Genomic DNA, 20,071 nt, shown 5'->3' with positions numbered 1-20,071 from the left:
GAAGCGGTGTTGAAAAACAAGAAGAGACGGAAAAGGTGTGAAAAATATGAAGAGCTTCAAAACGTGTCAAAAATATGAGGAGCATGAAACTGTCTGAAAAACAGGAGGAGCATGAAGCGGTGTTGAAAAACATGAAGAGCCTGAAAATGTGTGAAAAATATGAAGAGCTTCAAAAGGTATGAAAATATGAAGAGCTTCAAAAGTTGTCAAAAAAGAGATGAGCATGAAACGGTCTGAAAAATAGGAGCAGCATGAAGCGGTGTTGAAAAACATGAAGAGTCTGAAAAGGTGTGAAAAATATGAAGAGCTTCAAAAGGTGTCAAAAATATGAGGAGCATGAAACGGTCTGAAATATAGGAGGATCATCAAGCGGTGTTGAAAAACATGAAGAGCCTGAAAATGTGTGAAAAATGTGAAGAGCTTCAAAAGATGTCAAAAATATGAGGAGCATGAAACGGTCTGCAAAATATGAGGAGCATGAAGCGGTGTTAAAAAACATGAAGAGCCTGAAAAGAAGTGAAAAATATGAAGAGCTTCAAAAGGTGTGAAAAATATGAAGACCTTCAAAAGGTGTCAAAAATGAGATGAGCATGAAACGGTCGGAAAAATAGGAGGAGCATGAAGCGGTGTTGAAAAACATGAAGAGCCTGAAAACCTGTGAAAAATAGGAAGAGCTTCACAAGGTGTGAAAAATATGAAGAGCTTCAAAAAATGTCAAAAATATGAGGAGCATGAAATGGTCTCAAATATAGGAGAATCATGCAGCGGTGTTGAAAACTATAAACAGCCTGAAAAAGTGTGAAAAATATGAAGAGCTTCAAAAGGTGTCAAAAATATGAGTATCATGAAATGGTCTGAAAAACAGGAGCAGCATGAAACAGTGATCAAAAACATGAAGACATTGAAAAGGTGTGAAAAATATGAAGAGCTTCAAAATGTGTGAAATACATGAGGAGCAAGAAACGGTCTGAAAAATAGGAGGAGCATGAAGTGGTGTTCAAAAACATGTACAGCCTGAAAAGGTGTGAAAAATATGAAGAGCTTCAAAAGGAGTGAAAAATAGGAGGAGCATGAAGCGGTGTTCAAAAACATGAGAAGCCTGAAAAGGTGTGAAAAACATGAAGAGCTTCAAAAGGTGAGAAAAATATGAAGAGTTTCAAAAATGTGAAAAATATGAAGAGCTTTAAAAGGTGTGAAAAATATGAACAGCTTCTAAAGGTGTCAAAAAAGAGATGAGCATGAAACGGTCTGAAAAATAGCAGGAGCATGAAGCGGTGTTGAAAATCATGAAGAGCCTGAAAAGGTGTGAAAAACATGAAGAGCTTCAAAAGGTGTGAAATATATGAAGAGCTTCAAAAGGTGTTAAAAATATGAGGAGCATGAAACAGTCTGAAAAATAGGAGGAGCATGATGCGGTGTTGTAAAACAAGAAGAGACTGAAAAGTTGTGCAAAATTGGAAGAGCTTCATTACGTGTGAAATACATGAGGAGAATGAAACGGTCTGTAAAATAGGAGGAGCATGAAGCGGTTTTGAAAATGATGAAGAGCTTGAAAAGGTGTGAAAAATAAGAAGAACTTCAAAAGATGTGAAAAATATGAGGAGCATGAAAAGGTCTGAAAAACAGGGGCAGCATGAAGCGGTGTTTAAAAACATGAAGAGCCTGAAAAGTTGTGAAAAATATGAAGAACTTCAAAACGTGTCAAAAATATGAGGAGCATGAAACGGTCTGAAAAATAGGAGGAGCAAAAAGCGGTGTTGAAAAACATGAAGAGTCTGAAAAGGTGTGAGAAATATGAAGAGCTTCAAAAGGTGTGAAAAATATGAAGAGCTTCAAAAGGAGTGAAGAATATGAAGAGCTTCAAAAGGTGTCAAAAATGAGATGAGCATGAAACGGTCTGAAAAATAGGAGGAGCATGAAGCGGTGTTGAAAAACATGAAGAGCCTGAAAAGGTGTGAAAAATATGAAGAGCTTCAAAAGGTGTGAAAAATATGAGAAGCATGAAACGATATGAAAAATAGGAGGAGCATGACGCGGTGTTCAGAAACATGAAGAGCCTGAAAAGGTGTGAAAAATATGAAGAGCTTCAAAAGGTGTCAAAATATGAGGAGCATGAACGGTCTGAAAAATAGGAGGAGCATGAAACGGTGTTCAAAAACATGAAGAGCCTGAAAAGGTGTGAAAAATATGAAGAGCTTCAAAACGTGTCAAAAATATGAGGAGCATGAAACGGTCTGAAAAATGGGAGGAGAATGAAACCTTGTTCAAAAACATGAAGAGCCTGAAAAGATGTGAAAAATATGAAGAGCTTCAAAATGTGTCAAAATATGAGGAGCATGAACGGTCTGAAAAATAGGAGGAGCATGAAACGGTGTTCAAAAACATGAAGAGCCTGAAAAATGGGAAAAATATGAAGAGCTTCAAAACGTGTCAAAAATATGAGTAGCATGAAACGGTCTGAAAAATGGGACTAGCATGAAACCTTGTTCAAAAACATGAAGAGCCTGAAAAGATGTGAAACATATGAAGAGTTTCAAAAGGTGTGAAATACATGAGAAGCATGAAAGGGTGTGAAAAATGGAGGAGCAAGAAGCGGTGTTGAAAAACATGAAGAGCCTGAAAAGGTGTGAAAAATATGAAGAGCTTCAAAAGGTGTGAAAAATATGAGGAGCATGAAGCGGTGTTCAAAACCCTGAAGAGCCTGAAAAGGTGTGAAAAATAGGAAGAGCTTCAAAAGGTGTGAAAAATATGAAGAGCTTCAAAAGGTGTAAAAATAAGATGAGCATGATACGGTCTGAAAAATAGGAGGGGCATTAAGTGGTGTTGAAAAACATGAAGAGCCTGAAAAGGTGTGAAAAATTTGAAGAGCTTCAAAAGGTGTGAAATACTTGAGGAGCATGAAACGGTCTGAATAATAGGAAGATCATGAAGCGTTGTTGAAAAACATGAACAGCCTGAAAAGGTGTGAAATATATGAAGAGATTCAAAAGGTTTAAAATATATGAGGAGCATGAAACGGTCTGAAAAATAGAGGCAGCATAAAACGGTGTTCAAAAAAATGAAGAGCGTGAAAAGGTGTGAAAAATAGGAAGAGCTTCAAAAGGTGTGAAATGTATGAGGAGCATGAAACGGTCTGAAAATTAGGAGGAGCATGAAGCTGTGTTCAAAAACATGAAGAGCCTGAAAAGGTGTGAAAAACATGAAGAGCTTCAAAAGTTTGAAAAATAGGAGGAGCATGAAGCGGTGTTCAAAAACATGAAGAGCCTGAAAAAGTGTGAAAAATATGAAGAGCTGATAAAATTGTCAAAATTATGAGGAGTATGAAACGCTCTGAAATATAGGAGGATCATGAAGCGGTGTTGAAAAACATGAAGAGCCTGAAAAGGTGTGATAAATGTGAAGAGCTTCAAAAGGTGTCAAAAATATGAGGAGCATGAAACGGTGATCAAAAACATGAAGAATCTGAAAACGTGTGAATAATATGAAGAGCTTCAAACGGTGTGAAAAATATCAGGAGCATGAAACGGTCTGAAAAAGATGAGGAGCATGAAGTGGTCTTCAAAAACATGTACAGCCTGAAAAGGTGTGAAAAATATGAAGACCTTCAAAAGGTGTGAAATACATGAGTATCATGAAACGGTATAAAAAATAGGAGGAGCATGAAGCTGTGTTCAAAAACATGAGAGCCTGAAAAGGTGTGAAAATATGAAGAGCTTTAAAAGGTGTGAAAAATACGAGGAGCATGAAACGGTGTTCAAAAACATGAAGAGCCTAAAATGGTGTGAAAATTATGAAGAGCCTCAAAACGTGTTAAAAATATGAGGAGTATGAAACGGTCTGAAAAATAGGAGGAGCATGAAGCGATGTTGAAAAACTTGAAGAGCCTGAAAACGTGTAAAATATGAAGAGCTTCAAAAGGTGTGAAAAATATGAAGAGCTTCAAACGGTGTCAAAAATGAGATGAGCATGAAACGGTCTGAAAAATAGGAGGAGAATGAAACGATGCTGAAAAACTTGAAGACCATGAAAAGCTGTGAAAAATATGAAGAGCTTCAAAAGGTGTGAAAAATATGAAGAGCTTCCAAAGGTGTCAAAAATATGAGGAGCATTAAAAGGTCAGAAAAAGAGGAGGAGCATGAGTGGAGTTGAAAAACATGAAGAGACTGAAAAGGTGTGAAAAATATGAAGAGCTTCAAAAGGTGTCAAAAATATGAGGAGCTTGAAACGGTCTGAAAAATAGGAGGAGCATGAAGCAGTGTTCAAAAACATGAAGAGTCTGAAAAGGTGTGAAAAATATGAAGAGCTTCAAAACGTGTGAAATACATGAGGAGCATGAAAAGGTCTGAAAAATAGGAGTAGCATGAAGAGGTGTTGAAAAACATGAAGAGCCTGAAAACCTGTGAAAAATAGGAAGAGCTTCACAAGGTGTGAAAAATATGAAGAGCTTCAAAAAATGTCAAAAATATGAGGAGCATGAAATGGTCTCAAATATAGGAGAATCATGCAGCGGTGTTGAAAACTATAAACAGCCTGAAAAAGTGTGAAAAATATGAAGAGCTTCAAAAGGTGTCAAAAATATGAGTATCATGAAATGGTCTGAAAAACAGGAGCAGCATGAAACAGTGATCAAAAACATGAAGACATTGAAAAGGTGTGAAAAATATGAAGAGCTTCAAAATGTGTGAAATACATGAGGAGCAAGAAACGGTCTGAAAAATAGGAGGAGCATGAAGTGGTGTTCAAAAACATGTACAGCCTGAAAAGGTGTGAAAAATATGAAGAGCTTCAAAAGGAGTGAAAAATAGGAGGAGCATGAAGCGGTGTTCAAAAACATGAGAAGCCTGAAAAGGTGTGAAAAACATGAAGAGCTTCAAAAGGTGAGAAAAATATGAAGAGTTTCAAAAATGTGAAAAATATGAAGAGCTTTAAAAGGTGTGAAAAATATGAACAGCTTCTAAAGGTGTCAAAAAAGAGATGAGCATGAAACGGTCTGAAAAATAGCAGGAGCATGAAGCGGTGTTGAAAATCATGAAGAGCCTGAAAAGGTGTGAAAAACATGAAGAGCTTCAAAAGGTGTGAAATATATGAAGAGCTTCAAAAGGTGTTAAAAATATGAGGAGCATGAAACAGTCTGAAAAATAGGAGGAGCATGATGCGGTGTTGTAAAACAAGAAGAGACTGAAAAGTTGTGCAAAATTGGAAGAGCTTCATTACGTGTGAAATACATGAGGAGAATGAAACGGTCTGTAAAATAGGAGGAGCATGAAGCGGTTTTGAAAATGATGAAGAGCTTGAAAAGGTGTGAAAAATAAGAAGAACTTCAAAAGATGTGAAAAATATGAGGAGCATGAAAAGGTCTGAAAAACAGGGGCAGCATGAAGCGGTGTTTAAAAACATGAAGAGCCTGAAAAGTTGTGAAAAATATGAAGAACTTCAAAACGTGTCAAAAATATGAGGAGCATGAAACGGTCTGAAAAATAGGAGGAGCAAAAAGCGGTGTTGAAAAACATGAAGAGTCTGAAAAGGTGTGAGAAATATGAAGAGCTTCAAAAGGTGTGAAAAATATGAAGAGCTTCAAAAGGAGTGAAGAATATGAAGAGCTTCAAAAGGTGTCAAAAATGAGATGAGCATGAAACGGTCTGAAAAATAGGAGGAGCATGAAGCGGTGTTGAAAAACATGAAGAGCCTGAAAAGGTGTGAAAAATATGAAGAGCTTCAAAAGGTGTGAAAAATATGAGAAGCATGAAACGATATGAAAAATAGGAGGAGCATGACGCGGTGTTCAGAAACATGAAGAGCCTGAAAAGGTGTGAAAAATATGAAGAGCTTCAAAAGGTGTCAAAATATGAGGAGCATGAACGGTCTGAAAAATAGGAGGAGCATGAAACGGTGTTCAAAAACATGAAGAGCCTGAAAAGGTGTGAAAAATATGAAGAGCTTCAAAACGTGTCAAAAATATGAGGAGCATGAAACGGTCTGAAAAATGGGAGGAGAATGAAACCTTGTTCAAAAACATGAAGAGCCTGAAAAGATGTGAAAAATATGAAGAGCTTCAAAATGTGTCAAAATATGAGGAGCATGAACGGTCTGAAAAATAGGAGGAGCATGAAACGGTGTTCAAAAACATGAAGAGCCTGAAAAATGGGAAAAATATGAAGAGCTTCAAAACGTGTCAAAAATATGAATAGCATGAAACGGTCTGAAAAATGGGACTAGCATGAAACCTTGTTCAAAAACATGAAGAGCCTGAAAAGATGTGAAACATATGAAGAGTTTCAAAAGGTGTGAAATACATGAGAAGCATGAAAGGGTGTGAAAAATGGAGGAGCAAGAAGCGGTGTTGAAAAACATGAAGAGCCTGAAAAGGTGTGAAAAATATGAAGAGCTTCAAAAGGTGTGAAAAATATGAGGAGCATGAAGCGGTGTTCAAAACCCTGAAGAGCCTGAAAAGGTGTGAAAAATAGGAAGAGCTTCAAAAGGTGTGAAAAATATGAAGAGCTTCAAAAGGTGTAAAAATAAGATGAGCATGATACGGTCTGAAAAATAGGAGGGGCATTAAGTGGTGTTGAAAAACATGAAGAGCCTGAAAAGGTGTGAAAAATATGAAGAGCTTCAAAAGGTGTGAAATACTTGAGGAGCATGAAACGGTCTGAATAATAGGAAGATCATGAAGCGTTGTTGAAAAACATGAACAGCCTGAAAAGGTGTGAAATATATGAAGAGATTCAAAAGGTTTAAAATATATGAGGAGCATGAAACGGTCTGAAAAATAGAGGCAGCATAAAACGGTGTTCAAAAAAATGAAGAGCGTGAAAAGGTGTGAAAAATAGGAAGAGCTTCAAAAGGTGTGAAATGTATGAGGAGCATGAAACGGTCTGAAAATTAGGAGGAGCATGAAGCTGTGTTCAAAAACATGAAGAGCCTGAAAAGGTGTGAAAAACATGAAGAGCTTCAAAAGTTTGAAAAATAGGAGGAGCATGAAGCGGTGTTCAAAAACATGAAGAGCCTGAAAAAGTGTGAAAAATATGAAGAGCTGATAAAATTGTCAAAATTATGAGGAGTATGAAACGCTCTGAAATATAGGAGGATCATGAAGCGGTGTTGAAAAACATGAAGAGCCTGAAAAGGTGTGATAAATGTGAAGAGCTTCAAAAGGTGTCAAAAATATGAGGAGCATGAAACGGTGATCAAAAACATGAAGAATCTGAAAACGTGTGAATAATATGAAGAGCTTCAAACGGTGTGAAAAATATCAGGAGCATGAAACGGTCTGAAAAAGATGAGGAGCATGAAGTGGTCTTCAAAAACATGTACAGCCTGAAAAGGTGTGAAAAATATGAAGACCTTCAAAAGGTGTGAAATACATGAGTATCATGAAACGGTATAAAAAATAGGAGGAGCATGAAGCTGTGTTCAAAAACATGAGAGCCTGAAAAGGTGTGAAAATATGAAGAGCTTTAAAAGGTGTGAAAAATACGAGGAGCATGAAACGGTGTTCAAAAACATGAAGAGCCTAAAATGGTGTGAAAATTATGAAGAGCCTCAAAACGTGTTAAAAATATGAGGAGTATGAAACGGTCTGAAAAATAGGAGGAGCATGAAGCGATGTTGAAAAACTTGAAGAGCCTGAAAACGTGTAAAATATGAAGAGCTTCAAAAGGTGTGAAAAATATGAAGAGCTTCAAACGGTGTCAAAAATGAGATGAGCATGAAACGGTCTGAAAAATAGGAGGAGAATGAAACGATGTTGAAAAACTTGAAGACCCTGAAAAGCTGTGAAAAATATGAAGAGCTTCAAAAGGTGTGAAAAATATGAAGAGCTTCCAAAGGTGTCAAAAATATGAGGAGCATTAAAAGGTCAGAAAAAGAGGAGGAGCATGAGTGGAGTTGAAAAACATGAAGAGACTGAAAAGGTGTGAAAAATATGAAGAGCTTCAAAAGGTGTCAAAAATATGAGGAGCTTGAAACGGTCTGAAAAATAGGAGGAGCATGAAGCAGTGTTCAAAAACATGAAGAGTCTGAAAAGGTGTGAAAAATATGAAGAGCTTCAAAACGTGTGAAATACATGAGGAGCATGAAAAGGTCTGAAAAATAGGAGTAGCATGAAGAGGTGTTCAAAAACATGAAGAGGCTGATAAGGTGTGAAAAACATGAAGAGCTTCAAAAAGTTTGAAAAATAGGAGGAGCATGAAACGGTGTTAAAAAACATGAAGAGCCGAAAAAAGTGTGAAAATTATGAAGAGCTTATAAAATGGTCAAAAATATGAGGAGCATGAAACGGTCTGAAAAATAGGAGGAGCATGAAACGGTGATCAAAAACATGAAGAGCCTGAAAACGTGTGAAAAGTATGAAGAGCTTCCAACGGTGTGAAAAATATGAGGAGCATGAAACAGACTGAAAAAGATGAGGAGCATGAAGTCGTGTTCAAAAACATGTGCAGCCTGAAATGCTGTGAAAAATATGAAGAGCTTCAAAAGGTGTGAAAAATAGGAGGAGGATGAAGCGGTGTTCAGAAACATGAAAAGTCTGAAAATGTGTGAAATATGTGAAGAGCTTCAAAAGATGTCAAAAATATGAGGAGCATGAAACGGTCTGAAAAATAGGAGGAGTAAGAAGCGTTATTGAAATACATGAAGAGCCTGAAAACGTGTGAAGAATATGAAGAGCTCAAAAGGTGTGAAATAAATGAAGAGCTTCAGAAGGTGTCAAAAATGAGATGAGCATGAAACGGCCTCAAAAATAGGAGGAGCAGGAAGTGGTATTCAGAAACATGGAGAGCCTGAAAAGGTGTGAAAAATATGAACAGCTTCAAAAGGTGTGAAATACATGAGGAGCATGAAACGGTCTGAAAAATAGGAGGAGCATGAAGAGGTGTTCAAAAACCTGAAGAGCCTGAAAAGGTGTGAAAAATATGAAGAGCTTCAAAAGGTGTGAAAAACAGGAGGAACATGAAGCGGTGTTCAAAAATATGAAGAGCCTGAAAAGGTGTGAAAAATATGAAGTGCTTCAAAAGGTGTCAACAATATGAGGAGCATGAAACGGTCTGAAAAATAGGAGGAGCAAGAAGCGGTGTTGAAAAACAAGAAGAGACGGAAAAGGTGTGAAAAATATGAAGAGCTTCAAAACGTGTCAAAAATATGAGGAGCATGAAACGGTCTGAAAAATAGAAGGAGCATGAAGCGGTGTTGAAAAACATGAAGAGCCTGAAAACGTGTGAAAAATCTGAAGAGCTTCAAAAGGTATGAAAATATGAAGAGCTTCAAAAGTTGTCAAAAAAGAGATGAGCATGAAACGGTCTGAAAAATAGGAGCAACATGAAGCGGTGTTGAAAAACATGAAGAGTCTGAAAAGGTGTGAAAAATATGAAGAGCTTCAAAAGGTGTCAAAAATATGAGGAGCATGAAACGGTATGAAAAATAGGAGGAGCATGAAGCGGTGTTGAAAAACATGAAGAGCCTGAAAACGTGTGAAAAATATGAAGAGCTTCAAAAAGTATGAAAATATGAAGAGCTTCAAAAGTTGTCAAAAAAGAGATGAGCATGAAACGGTCTGAAAAATATGAGCAGCATGAAGCGGTGTTGAAAAACATGACGAGCCTGAAAATGTGTGAAAAACGTGAAGAGCTTCAAAAGATGTCAAAAATGTGAGGAGCATGAAACGGTCTGAAAAATATGAGGAGCATGAAGCGGTGTTAAAAAACATGAAGAGCCTGAAAAGAAGTGAAAAATGTGAAGAGCTTCAAAAGGTGTGAAAAATATGAAGTCCTTCAAAAGGTGTCAAAAATATGAAGAGTTTCAAAAGATATCAAAAATATGAGGAGCATGAAACGGTCTGAAAAATATGAGGAGCATGAAGCGGTGTTGAAAAACATGAAGAGCCAGAAAAGCTGTGAAAAATAGGAAGAGCTTCAAAAGGTGTGAAAAATATGAGAAGCATGAAAAGGTCTGAAAAATAGGAGTAGCATGAAGAGGTGTTCAAAAACATGAAGAGGCTGATAAGGTGTGAAAAACATGAAGAGCTTCAAAAAGTTTGAAAAATAGGAGGAGCATGAAGCGGTGTTAAAAAACATGAAGAGCCTAAAAAAGTGTGAAAAATATGAAGAGCTTATAAAATGGTCAAAAATATGAGGAGCATGAAACGGTCTGAAAAATAGGAGGAGCATGAAACGGTGATCAAAAACATGAAGAGCCTGAAAACGTGTGAAAAATATGAAGAGCTTCAAACGGTGTGAAAAATATGAGGAGCATGAAACAGACTGAAAAAGATGAGGAGCATGAAGTCGTGTTCAAAAACATGTTCAGCCTGAAAAGCTGTGAAAAATATGAAGAGCTTCAAAAGGTGTGAAATATAGGAGGAGGATGAAGCGGTGTTCAGAAACATGAAAAGCCTGAAAATGTGTGAAATATGTGAAGAGCTTCAAAAGATGTCAAAAATATGAGGAGCATGAAACGGTCTGAAAAATAGGAGGAGTAAGAAGCGTTATTGAAATACATGAAGAGCCTGAAAACGTGTGAAGAATATGAAGAGCTCAAAAGGTGTGAAATAAATGAAGAGCTTCAGAAGGTGTGAAAAATGAGATGAGCATGAAACGGCCTCAAAAATAGGAGGAGCAGGAAGTGGTGTTCAGAAACATGGAGAGCTTGAAAAGGTGTGAAAAATATGAACAGCTTCAAAAGGTGTGAAATACATGAGGAGCATGATACGGTCTGAAAAATAGGAGGAGCATGAAGAGGTGTTCAAAAACCTGAAGAGCCTGAAAAGGTGTGAAAAATATGAAGAGCTTCAAAAGGTGTGAAAAACAGGAGGAACATGAAGCGGTGTTCAAAAATATGAAGAGCCTGAAAAGGTGTGAAAAATATGAAGTGCTTCAAAAGGTGTCAACAATATGAGGAGCATGAAACGGTCTGAAAAATAGGAGGATCATCAAGCGGTGTTGAAAAACATGAAGAGCCTGAAAATGTGTGAAAAATGTGAAGAGCTTCAAAAGATATCAAAAATATGAGGAGCATGAAACGGTCTGCAAAATATGAGGAGCATGAAGCGGTGTTAAAAAACATGAAGAGCCTGAAAAGAAGTGAAAAATATGAAGAGCTTCAAAAGGTGTGAAAAATATGAAGACCTTCAAAAGGTGTCAAAAATGAGATGAGCATGAAACGGTCGGAAAAATAGGAGGAGCATGAAGCGGTGTTGAAAAACATGAAGAGCCTGAAAACCTGTGAAAAATAGGAAGAGCTTCACAAGGTGTGAAAAATATGAAGAGCTTCAAAATGTGTGAAATACATGAGGAGCAAGAAACGGTCTGAAAAATAGAGGAGCATGAAGTGGTGTTCAAAAACATGTACAGCCTGAAAAGGTGTGAAAAATATGAAGAGCTTCAAAAGGAGTGAAAAATAGGAGGAGCATGAAGCGGTGTTCAAAAACATGAGAAGCCTGAAAAGGTGTGAAAAACATGAAGAGCTTCAAAAGGTGAGAAAAATATGAAGAGTTTCAAAAATGTGAAAAATATGAAGAGCTTTAAAAGGTGTGAAAAATATGAACAGCTTCTAAAGGTGTCAAAAAAGAGATGAGCATGAAACGGTCTGAAAAATAGCAGGAGCATGAAGCGGTGTTGAAAATCATGAAGAGCCTGAAAAGGTGTGAAAAACATGAAGAGCTTCAAAAGGTGTGAAAAATATGAAGAGCTTCAAAAGGTGTCAAAAATATGAGGAGCATGAAACAGTCTGAAAAATAGGAGGAGCATGATGCGGTGTTGTAAAACAAGAAGAGACTGAAAAGTTGTGCAAAATTGGAAGAGCTTCATTACGTGTGAAATACATGAGGAGAATGAAACGGTCTGTAAAATAGGAGGAGCATGAAGCGGTTTTGAAAATGATGAAGAGCTTGAAAAGGTGTGAAAAATAAGAAGAACTTCAAAAGATGTGAAAAATATGAGGAGCATGAAAAGGTCTGAAAAACAGGAGCAGCATGAAGCGGTGTTTAAAAACATGAAGAGCCTGAAAAGGTGTGAAAAATATGAAGAACTTCAAAACGTGTCAAAAATATGAGGAGCATGAAACGGTCTGAAAAATAGGAGGAGCAAAAAGCGGTGTTGAAAAACATGAAGAGTCTGAAAAGGTGTGAGAAATATGAAGAGCTTCAAAAGGTGTGAAAAATAAGAAGAGCTTCAAAAGGAGTGAAGAATATGAAGAGCTTCAAAAGGTGTCAAAAATGAGATGAGCATGAAACGGTCTGAAAAATAGGAGGAGCATGAAGCGGTGTTGAAAAAAACATGAAGAGCCTGAAAAGGTGTGAAAAATATGAAGAGCTTCAAAAGGTGTGAAAAATATGAGAAGCATGAAACGATATGAAAAATAGGAGGAGCATGACGCGGTGTTCAGAAACATGAAGAGCCTGAAAAGGTGTGAAAAATATGAAGAGCTTCAAAAGGTGTCAAAATATGAGGAGCATGAACGGTCTGAAAAATAGGAGGAGCATGAAACGGTGTTCAAAAACATGAAGAGCCTGAAAAGGTGTGAAAAATATGAAGAGCTTCAAAACGTGTCAAAAATATGAGGAGCATGAAACGGTCTGAAAAATGGGAGGAGAATGAAACCTTGTTCAAAAACATGAAGAGCCTGAAAAGATGTGAAAAATATGAAGAGCTTCAAAATGTGTCAAAATATGAGGAGCATGAACGGTCTGAAAAATAGGAGGAGCATGAAACGGTGATCAAAAATATGAAGAGCCTGAAAAGTTGTGAAAAACATGAAGAGCTTCAAAAGTTTGAAAAATAGGAGGAGCATGAAGCGGTGTTCAAAAACATGAAGAGCCTGAAAAAGTGTGAAAAATATGAAGAGCTTATAAAATTGTCAAAATTATGAGGAGCATGAAACGGTCTGAAAAATACGAGCATCATGAAACGGTCTGAAAAATAGGAGGAGCATGATGCGGTGTTGAAAAACATGAAGAGCCTGAAAAGGTGTGAAAAATATGAAGAGCTTCAAAATGTGTGAAATACATGAGGAGCAAGAAACGATCTGAAAAATAGGAGGAGCATGAAGTGGTGTTCAAAAACATGTACAGCCTGAAAAGGTGTGAAAAATATGAAGAGCTTCAAAAGGTGTGAAAAATAGGAGGAGCATGAAACGGTCTGAAAAATAGGAGGAGCATGAAGTGGTGTTGAAAAACATGAAGAGCCTGAAAAGGTGTGAAAAATATGAAGAGCTTCAAAACGTGTCAAAAATATGAGAAGCATGCAACGTTCTGAAAAATAGGAGGAGTAAGAACCGTTATTGAAATACATGAAGAGCCTGAAAACGTGTGAAGAATGTGAAGAGCTCAAAAGTTTTGAAAAAAATGAAGAGCTTCAGAAGGTGTCAAAAATGCGATGAGCATGAAACCGTCGGAAAAATAGGAGGAGCATGAAGTGGTGTTGAAAAACATGAAGAGTCTGAAAAGGTGTGAAAAATACGAAGAGCTTCAAAAGGTGTGAAAAATATGAGGAGCATGAAACGGTCTGAAATATAGGAGGAGCATGAAGCGGTGTTCAAAAACATGAAGAGCCTAAAAAGGTGTGAAAAATATGAAGAGCTTCAAAAGGTGTGAAATACATGAGGAGCATGAAACGGGCTGAAAAATAGGAGGAGCATGAAGTTGTGTAGAAAAACATGAAGAGCTTGATAAGGTGTGAAAAATATGAAGAGTTTCAAAAGGTGTGAAAAATATGAGGAGCATGAAACGGTCTGAAATATAGGAGGAGCATGAAACGGTGATCAAAAATATGAAGAGCCTGAAAAGTTGTGAAAAATATGAAGAGCTTCAAAAGGTGTGAAAAATATGAGGAGCATGAAACGGTCTGAAAAAGATGAGGAGCATGAAGCGGCGTTGAAAAACATGAAGAGCCTGAACAGGTGTGAAAAATATGAAGAGCTTCAAAAGGTGTCAAAAATATGAGGAACATGAATCGGTCTGAAAAATAAGAGAAGCATGAAGTGATGTTGAAAAACATGTAGAGCCTGAAAAGGTGTGAAAATTATGAAGAGCTTCAAAAGGTGTGAAATACATGAGGAGCATGAAACGGTCTGAAAAATAGGAGGAGCATGAAACGTTGTTCAAAACGAAGAAGAGCCTGAAATGGTGTGAAAAATATGAAGAGCATCAAAAAGTGTCAAAAATATGAGGAGCATGAAACGGTCTGAAAAAGAGGAGGAGCATGAGCGGAGTTGAAAAACATGAAGAGCCTGAAAAGGTGTGAAAAATATGAAGAGCTTCAAAAGGTGTGAAAAATAGGAGGAGCATGAAGCGGTTTTCAAAAACATGAAGAGCCTGAAAAGGTGTGAAAAATACGAAGAGCTTCAAAAGGTGTCAAAACTATGACGAGCATGGAAGAGTCTGAAAAATAGGAGTAGCATGAAACGGTGTTCAAAAACATGAAGAGCCTGAAAAGGTGTGAAAAATATGAAGAGCTTCAAAAAGTGTGAAAAATAGGAGGAGCATGAAACGGTCTGAAAAATAGGAGTAGCATGAAGCGGTGTTCAAAAACATGAAGATCCTGAAAAGGTGTGAAAAATATAGAGCTTCAAAAGGTGTCAAAGATATGAGGAGCATGAAACGGTCTGAAAAAAAGGAGGAGAATGAAACGGTGTTCCAAAACATGAACAGCCTGAAAAGTTGTGAAAAATATGAAGAGCTTCAAAAGGTGTCAAAAATATGAGGAGCATGAAAAGGTCTGAAAAATAGGAGGAGCATGAAACGGTGTTCCAAAACATGAAGAGCCTGAAAAGGTGTGAAAAATATGAAGAGCATCAAAAGGTGTGAAAAATATGAGGAGCATGAACCGATCTGAAAAATAGGAGGAGCATGAAGCCGTGTTGAAAAACATGAAGAGCCTGAAAACGTGTGAAAAATATGAAGAGCTTCAAAAGGTGTCAAAAATATGAGGACAATGAAACGGTCTGAAAAATAGGAGAAGCATGAAGCCGTGTTGAAAAACATGAAGAGCCTGAAAAGTTGTGAAAAATATGAAGAGCTTCAAAAGGTGTCAAAAATATGAGGAGCATGAAAAGGTCTGAAAAATGGGAGGAGAATGAAACCTTGTTCAAAAACATGAAGAGCCTGAAAAGGTGTGAAAAATATGAAGAGCTTCAAAAGGTGTCAAAATATGAGGAGCATGAACGGTCTGAAAAATAGGAGGAGCATGAAACGGTGTTCAAAAACATGAAGAGCCTGAAAAGGTGTGAAAAATATGAAGAGCTTCAAAACGTGTCAAAAATATGAGGAGCATGAAACGGTCTAAAAAATGGGAGGAGAATGAAACCTTGTTCAAAAACATGAAGAGCCTGAAAAGATGTGAAAAATATGAAGAGCTTCAAAATGTGTCAAAATATGTGGAGCATGAACGGTCTGAAAAATAGGAGGAGCATGAAACGGTGTTAAAAAACATGAAGAGCCTGAAAAATGGGAAAAATATGAAGAGCTTCAAAAGGTGTCAAAAATATGAGTAGCATGAAACGGTCTGAAAAATGGGAGGAGCATGAAACCTTGTTCAAAAACATGAAGAGCCTGAAAAGATGTGAAAAATATGAACAGTTTCAAAAGGTGTGAAATACATGAGAAGCATGAAAGGGTGTGAAATATGGAGGAGCAAGAAGCGGTGTTGAAAAATATGAAAAGCCTGAAAAGGTGTGAAAAATAGGAAGAGCTTCAAAAGGTGTGAATTGTATGAGGAGCATGAAACGGTCTGAAAATTGGGAGGAGCATGAAGCTGTGTTCAAAAACATGAAGAGCCTGAAAAGGTGTGAAAAACATGAAGAGCTTCAAAAGTTTGAAAAATAGGAGGAGCATGAAGCGGTGTTCAAAAACATGAAGAGCCTGAAAAAGTGTGAAAAATATGAAGAGCTTATAAAATTGTCAAAATTATGAGGAGCATGAAACGGTCTGAAAAATACGAGCAGCATGAAACGGTCTGAAAAATAGGAGGAGCATGAAGCGGTGTTCAAAAACACGAAGAGCCTGAAAAAGTGTGAAAAGTATGAAGAGCTTCAAAACGTATGAAAAATATGAAGAGCTTCAAAAGGTGTCAAAAAAGAGATGAGCATGAAACGGTCTGAAAAATAGGAGGAGCATGATGCGGTGTTGAAAAACATGAAGAGCCTGAAAAGGTGTGAAAAATATGAAGAGCTTCAAAATGTGTGAAATACATGAGGAGCAAGAAACGATCTGAAAAATAGGAGGAGCATGAAGTGGTGTTCAAAAACATGTACAGCCTGAAAAGGTGTGAAAAATATGAAGAGCTTCAAAAGTTGTGAAAAATATGAAGAGCTTCAAAAGGTGTCAAAAATATGAGGAGCATGAAACAGTCTGAAAAATAGGAGGAGCATGATGCGGTGTTGTAAAACAAGAAGAGACTGAAAAGTTGTGCAAATTTGGAAGAGCTTCATTACGTGTGAAATACATGAGGAGAATGAAACGGTCTGTAAAATAGGAGGAGCATGAAGCGGTTTTGAAAATGATGAAGAGCTTGAAAAGGTGTGAAAAATAAGAAGAACTTCAAAAGATGTGAAAAATATGAGGAGCATGAAAAGGTCTGAAAAACAGGAGCAGCATGAAGCGGTGTTTAAAAACATGAAGAGCCTGAAAAGGTGTGAAAAATATGAAGAACTTCAAAACGTGTCAAAAATATGAGGAGCATGAAACGGTCTGAAAAATAGGAGGAGCAAAAAGCGGTGTTGAAAAACATGAAGAGTCTGAAAAGGTGTGAGAAATATGAAGAGCTTCAAAAGGTGTGAAAAATAAGAAGAGCTTCAAAAGGAGTGAAGAATATGAAGAGCTTCAAAAGGTGTCAAAAATGAGATGAGCATGAAACGGTCTGAAAAATAGGAGGAGCATGAAGCGGTGTTGAAAAAAACATGAAGAGCCTGAAAAGGTGTGAAAAATATGAAGAGCTTCAAAAGGTGTGAAAAATATGAGAAGCATGAAACGATATGAAAAATAGGAGGAGCATGACGCGGTGTTCAGAAACATGAAGAGCCTGAAAAGGTGTGAAAAATATGAAGAGCTTCAAAAGGTGTCAAAATATGAGGAGCATGAACGGTCTGAAAAATAGGAGGAGCATGAAACGGTGTTCAAAAACATGAAGAGCCTGAAAAGGTGTGAAAAATATGAAGAGCTTCAAAACGTGTCAAAAATATGAGGAGCATGAAACGGTCTGAAAAATGGGAGGAGAATGAAACCTTGTTCAAAAACATGAAGAGCCTGAAAAGATGTGAAAAATATGAAGAGCTTCAAAATGTGTCAAAATATGAGGAGCATGAACGGTCTGAAAAATAGGAGGAGCATGAAACGGTGTTCAAAAACATGAAGAGCGTGAAAAATGGGAAAAATATGAAGAGCTTCAAAACGTGTCAAAAATATGAGTAGCATGAAACGGTCTGAAAAATGGGAGGAGCATGAAACCTTGTTCAAAAACATGAAGAGCCTGAAAAGATGTGAAACATATGAAGAGTTTCAAAAGGTGTGAAATACATGAGAAGCATGAAAGGGTGTGAAAAATGGAGGAGCAAGAAGCGGTGTTGAAAAACATGAAGAGCCTGAAAAGGTGTGAAAAATATGAAGAGCTTCAAAAGGTGTGAAAAATATGAGGAGCATGAAGCGGTGTTCAAAACCCTGAAGAGCCTGAAAAGGTGTGAAAAATAGGAAGAGCTTCAAAAGGTGTGAAAAATATGAAGAGCTTCAAAAGGTGTAAAAATAAGATGAGCATGATACGGTCTGAAAAATAGGAGGGGCATTAAGTGGTGTTGAAAAACATGAAGAGCCTGAAAAGGTGTGAAAAATATGAAGAGCTTCAAAAGGTGTGAAATACTTGAGGAGCATGAAACGGTCTGAATAATAGGAAGATCATGAAGCGTTGTTGAAAAACATGAACAGCCTGAAAAGGTGTGAAATATATGAAGAGATTCAAAAGGTTTAAAATATATGAGGAGCATGAAACGGTCTGAAAAATAGAGGCAGCATAAAACGGTGTTCAAAAAAATGAAGAGCGTGAAAAGGTGTGAAAAATAGGAAGAGCTTCAAAAGGTGTGAAATGTATGAGGAGCATGAAACGGTCTGAAAATTAGGAGGAGCATGAAGCTGTGTTCAAAAACATGAAGAGCCTGAAAAGGTGTGAAAAACATGAAGAGCTTCAAAAGTTTGAAAAATAGGAGGAGCATGAAGCGGTGTTCAAAAACATGAAGAGCCTGAAAAAGTGTGAAAAATATGAAGAGCTGATAAAATTGTCAAAATTATGAGGAGTATGAAACGCTCTGAAATATAGGAGGATCATGAAGCGGTGTTGAAAAACATGAAGAGCCTGAAAAGGTGTGATAAATGTGAAGAGCTTCAAAAGGTGTCAAAAATATGAGGAGCATGAAACGGTGATCAAAAACATGAAGAATCTGAAAACGTGTGAATAATATGAAGAGCTTCAAACGGTGTGAAAAATATCAGGAGCATGAAACGGTCTGAAAAAGATGAGGAGCATGAAGTGGTCTTCAAAAACATGTACAGCCTGAAAAGGTGTGAAAAATATGAAGACCTTCAAAAGGTGTGAAATACATGAGTATCATGAAACGGTATAAAAAATAGGAGGAGCATGAAGCTGTGTTCAAAAACATGAGAGCCTGAAAAGGTGTGAAAATATGAAGAGCTTTAAAAGGTGTGAAAAATACGAGGAGCATGAAACGGTGTTCAAAAACATGAAGAGCCTAAAATGGTGTGAAAATTATGAAGAGCCTCAAAACGTGTCAAAAATATGAGGAGCATGAAACGGTCTGAAAAATAGGAGGAGCAAGAAGCGGTGTTGAAAAACAAGAAGAGACGGAAAAGGTGTGAAAAATATGAAGAGCTTCAAAACGTGTCAAAAATATGAGGAGCATGAAACGGTCTGAAAAATAGGAGGAGCATGAAGCGGTGTTGAAAAACATGAAGAGCCTGAAAACGTGTGAAAAATCTGAAGATCTTCAAAAGGTATGAAAATATGAAGAGCTTCAAAAGTTGTCAAAAAAGAGATGAGCATGAAACGGTCTGAAAAATAGGAGCAGCATGAAGCGGTGTTGAAAAACATGAAGAGTCTGAAAAGGTGTGAAAAATATGAAGAGCTTCAAAAGGTGTCAAAAATATGAGGAGCATGAAACGGTCTGAAAAATAGGAGGAGTAAGAAGCGTTATTGAAATACATGAAGAGCCTGAAAACGTGTGAAGAATATGAAGAGCTCAAAAGGTGTGAAATAAATGAAGAGCTTCAAAAGGTGTCAAAAATATGAAGAGCTTCAAAAGATGTCAAAAATATGAGGAGCATGAAACGGTCTGAAAAATATGACTAACATGAAGCGGTGTTAAAAAACATGAAGAGCCTGAAAAGAAGTGAAAAATATGAAGAGCTTCAAAAGGTGTCAAAAATATGAAGACCTTCAAAAGGTGTCAAAAATGAGATGAGCATGAAACGGTCGGAAAAATAGGAGGAGCATGAAGCGGTGTTGAAAAACATGAAGAGCCTGAAAACCTGTGAAAAATAGGAAGAGCTTCACAAGGTGTGAAAAATATGAAGAGCTTCAAAAAATGTCAAAAATATGAGGAGCATGAAATGGTCTCAAATATAGGAGAATCATGCAGCGGTGTTGAAAACTATAAACAGCCTGAAAAAGTGTGAAAAATATGAAGAGCTTCAAAAGGTGTCAAAAATATGAGTATCATGAAATGGTCTGAAAAACAGGAGCAGCATGAAACAGTGATCAAAAACATGAAGACATTGAAAAGGTGTGAAAAATATGAAGAGCTTCAAAATGTGTGAAATACATGAGGAGCAAGAAACGGTCTGAAAAATAGGAGGAGCATGAAGTGGTGTTCAAAAACATGTACAGCCTGAAAAGGTGTGAAAAATATGAAGAGCTTCAAAAGGAGTGAAAAATAGGAGAAGCATGAAGCGGTGTTCAAAAACATGAGAAGCCTGAAAAGGTGTGAAAAACATGAAGAGCTTCAAAAGGTGAGAAAAATATGAAGAATTTCAAAAATGTGAAAAATATGAAGAGCTTTAAAAGGTGTGAAAAATATGAAC

The sequence above is a fragment of the Dama dama genome, chromosome 8 (genome assembly GCF_033118175.1).
Source record: "Dama dama isolate Ldn47 chromosome 8, ASM3311817v1, whole genome shotgun sequence".
Taxonomy (NCBI): Eukaryota; Metazoa; Chordata; class Mammalia; order Artiodactyla; family Cervidae; genus Dama; species Dama dama.
The sequence above is the reverse complement of the archived record's forward strand: the minus strand, read 5'-3'. Positions refer to the sequence as shown.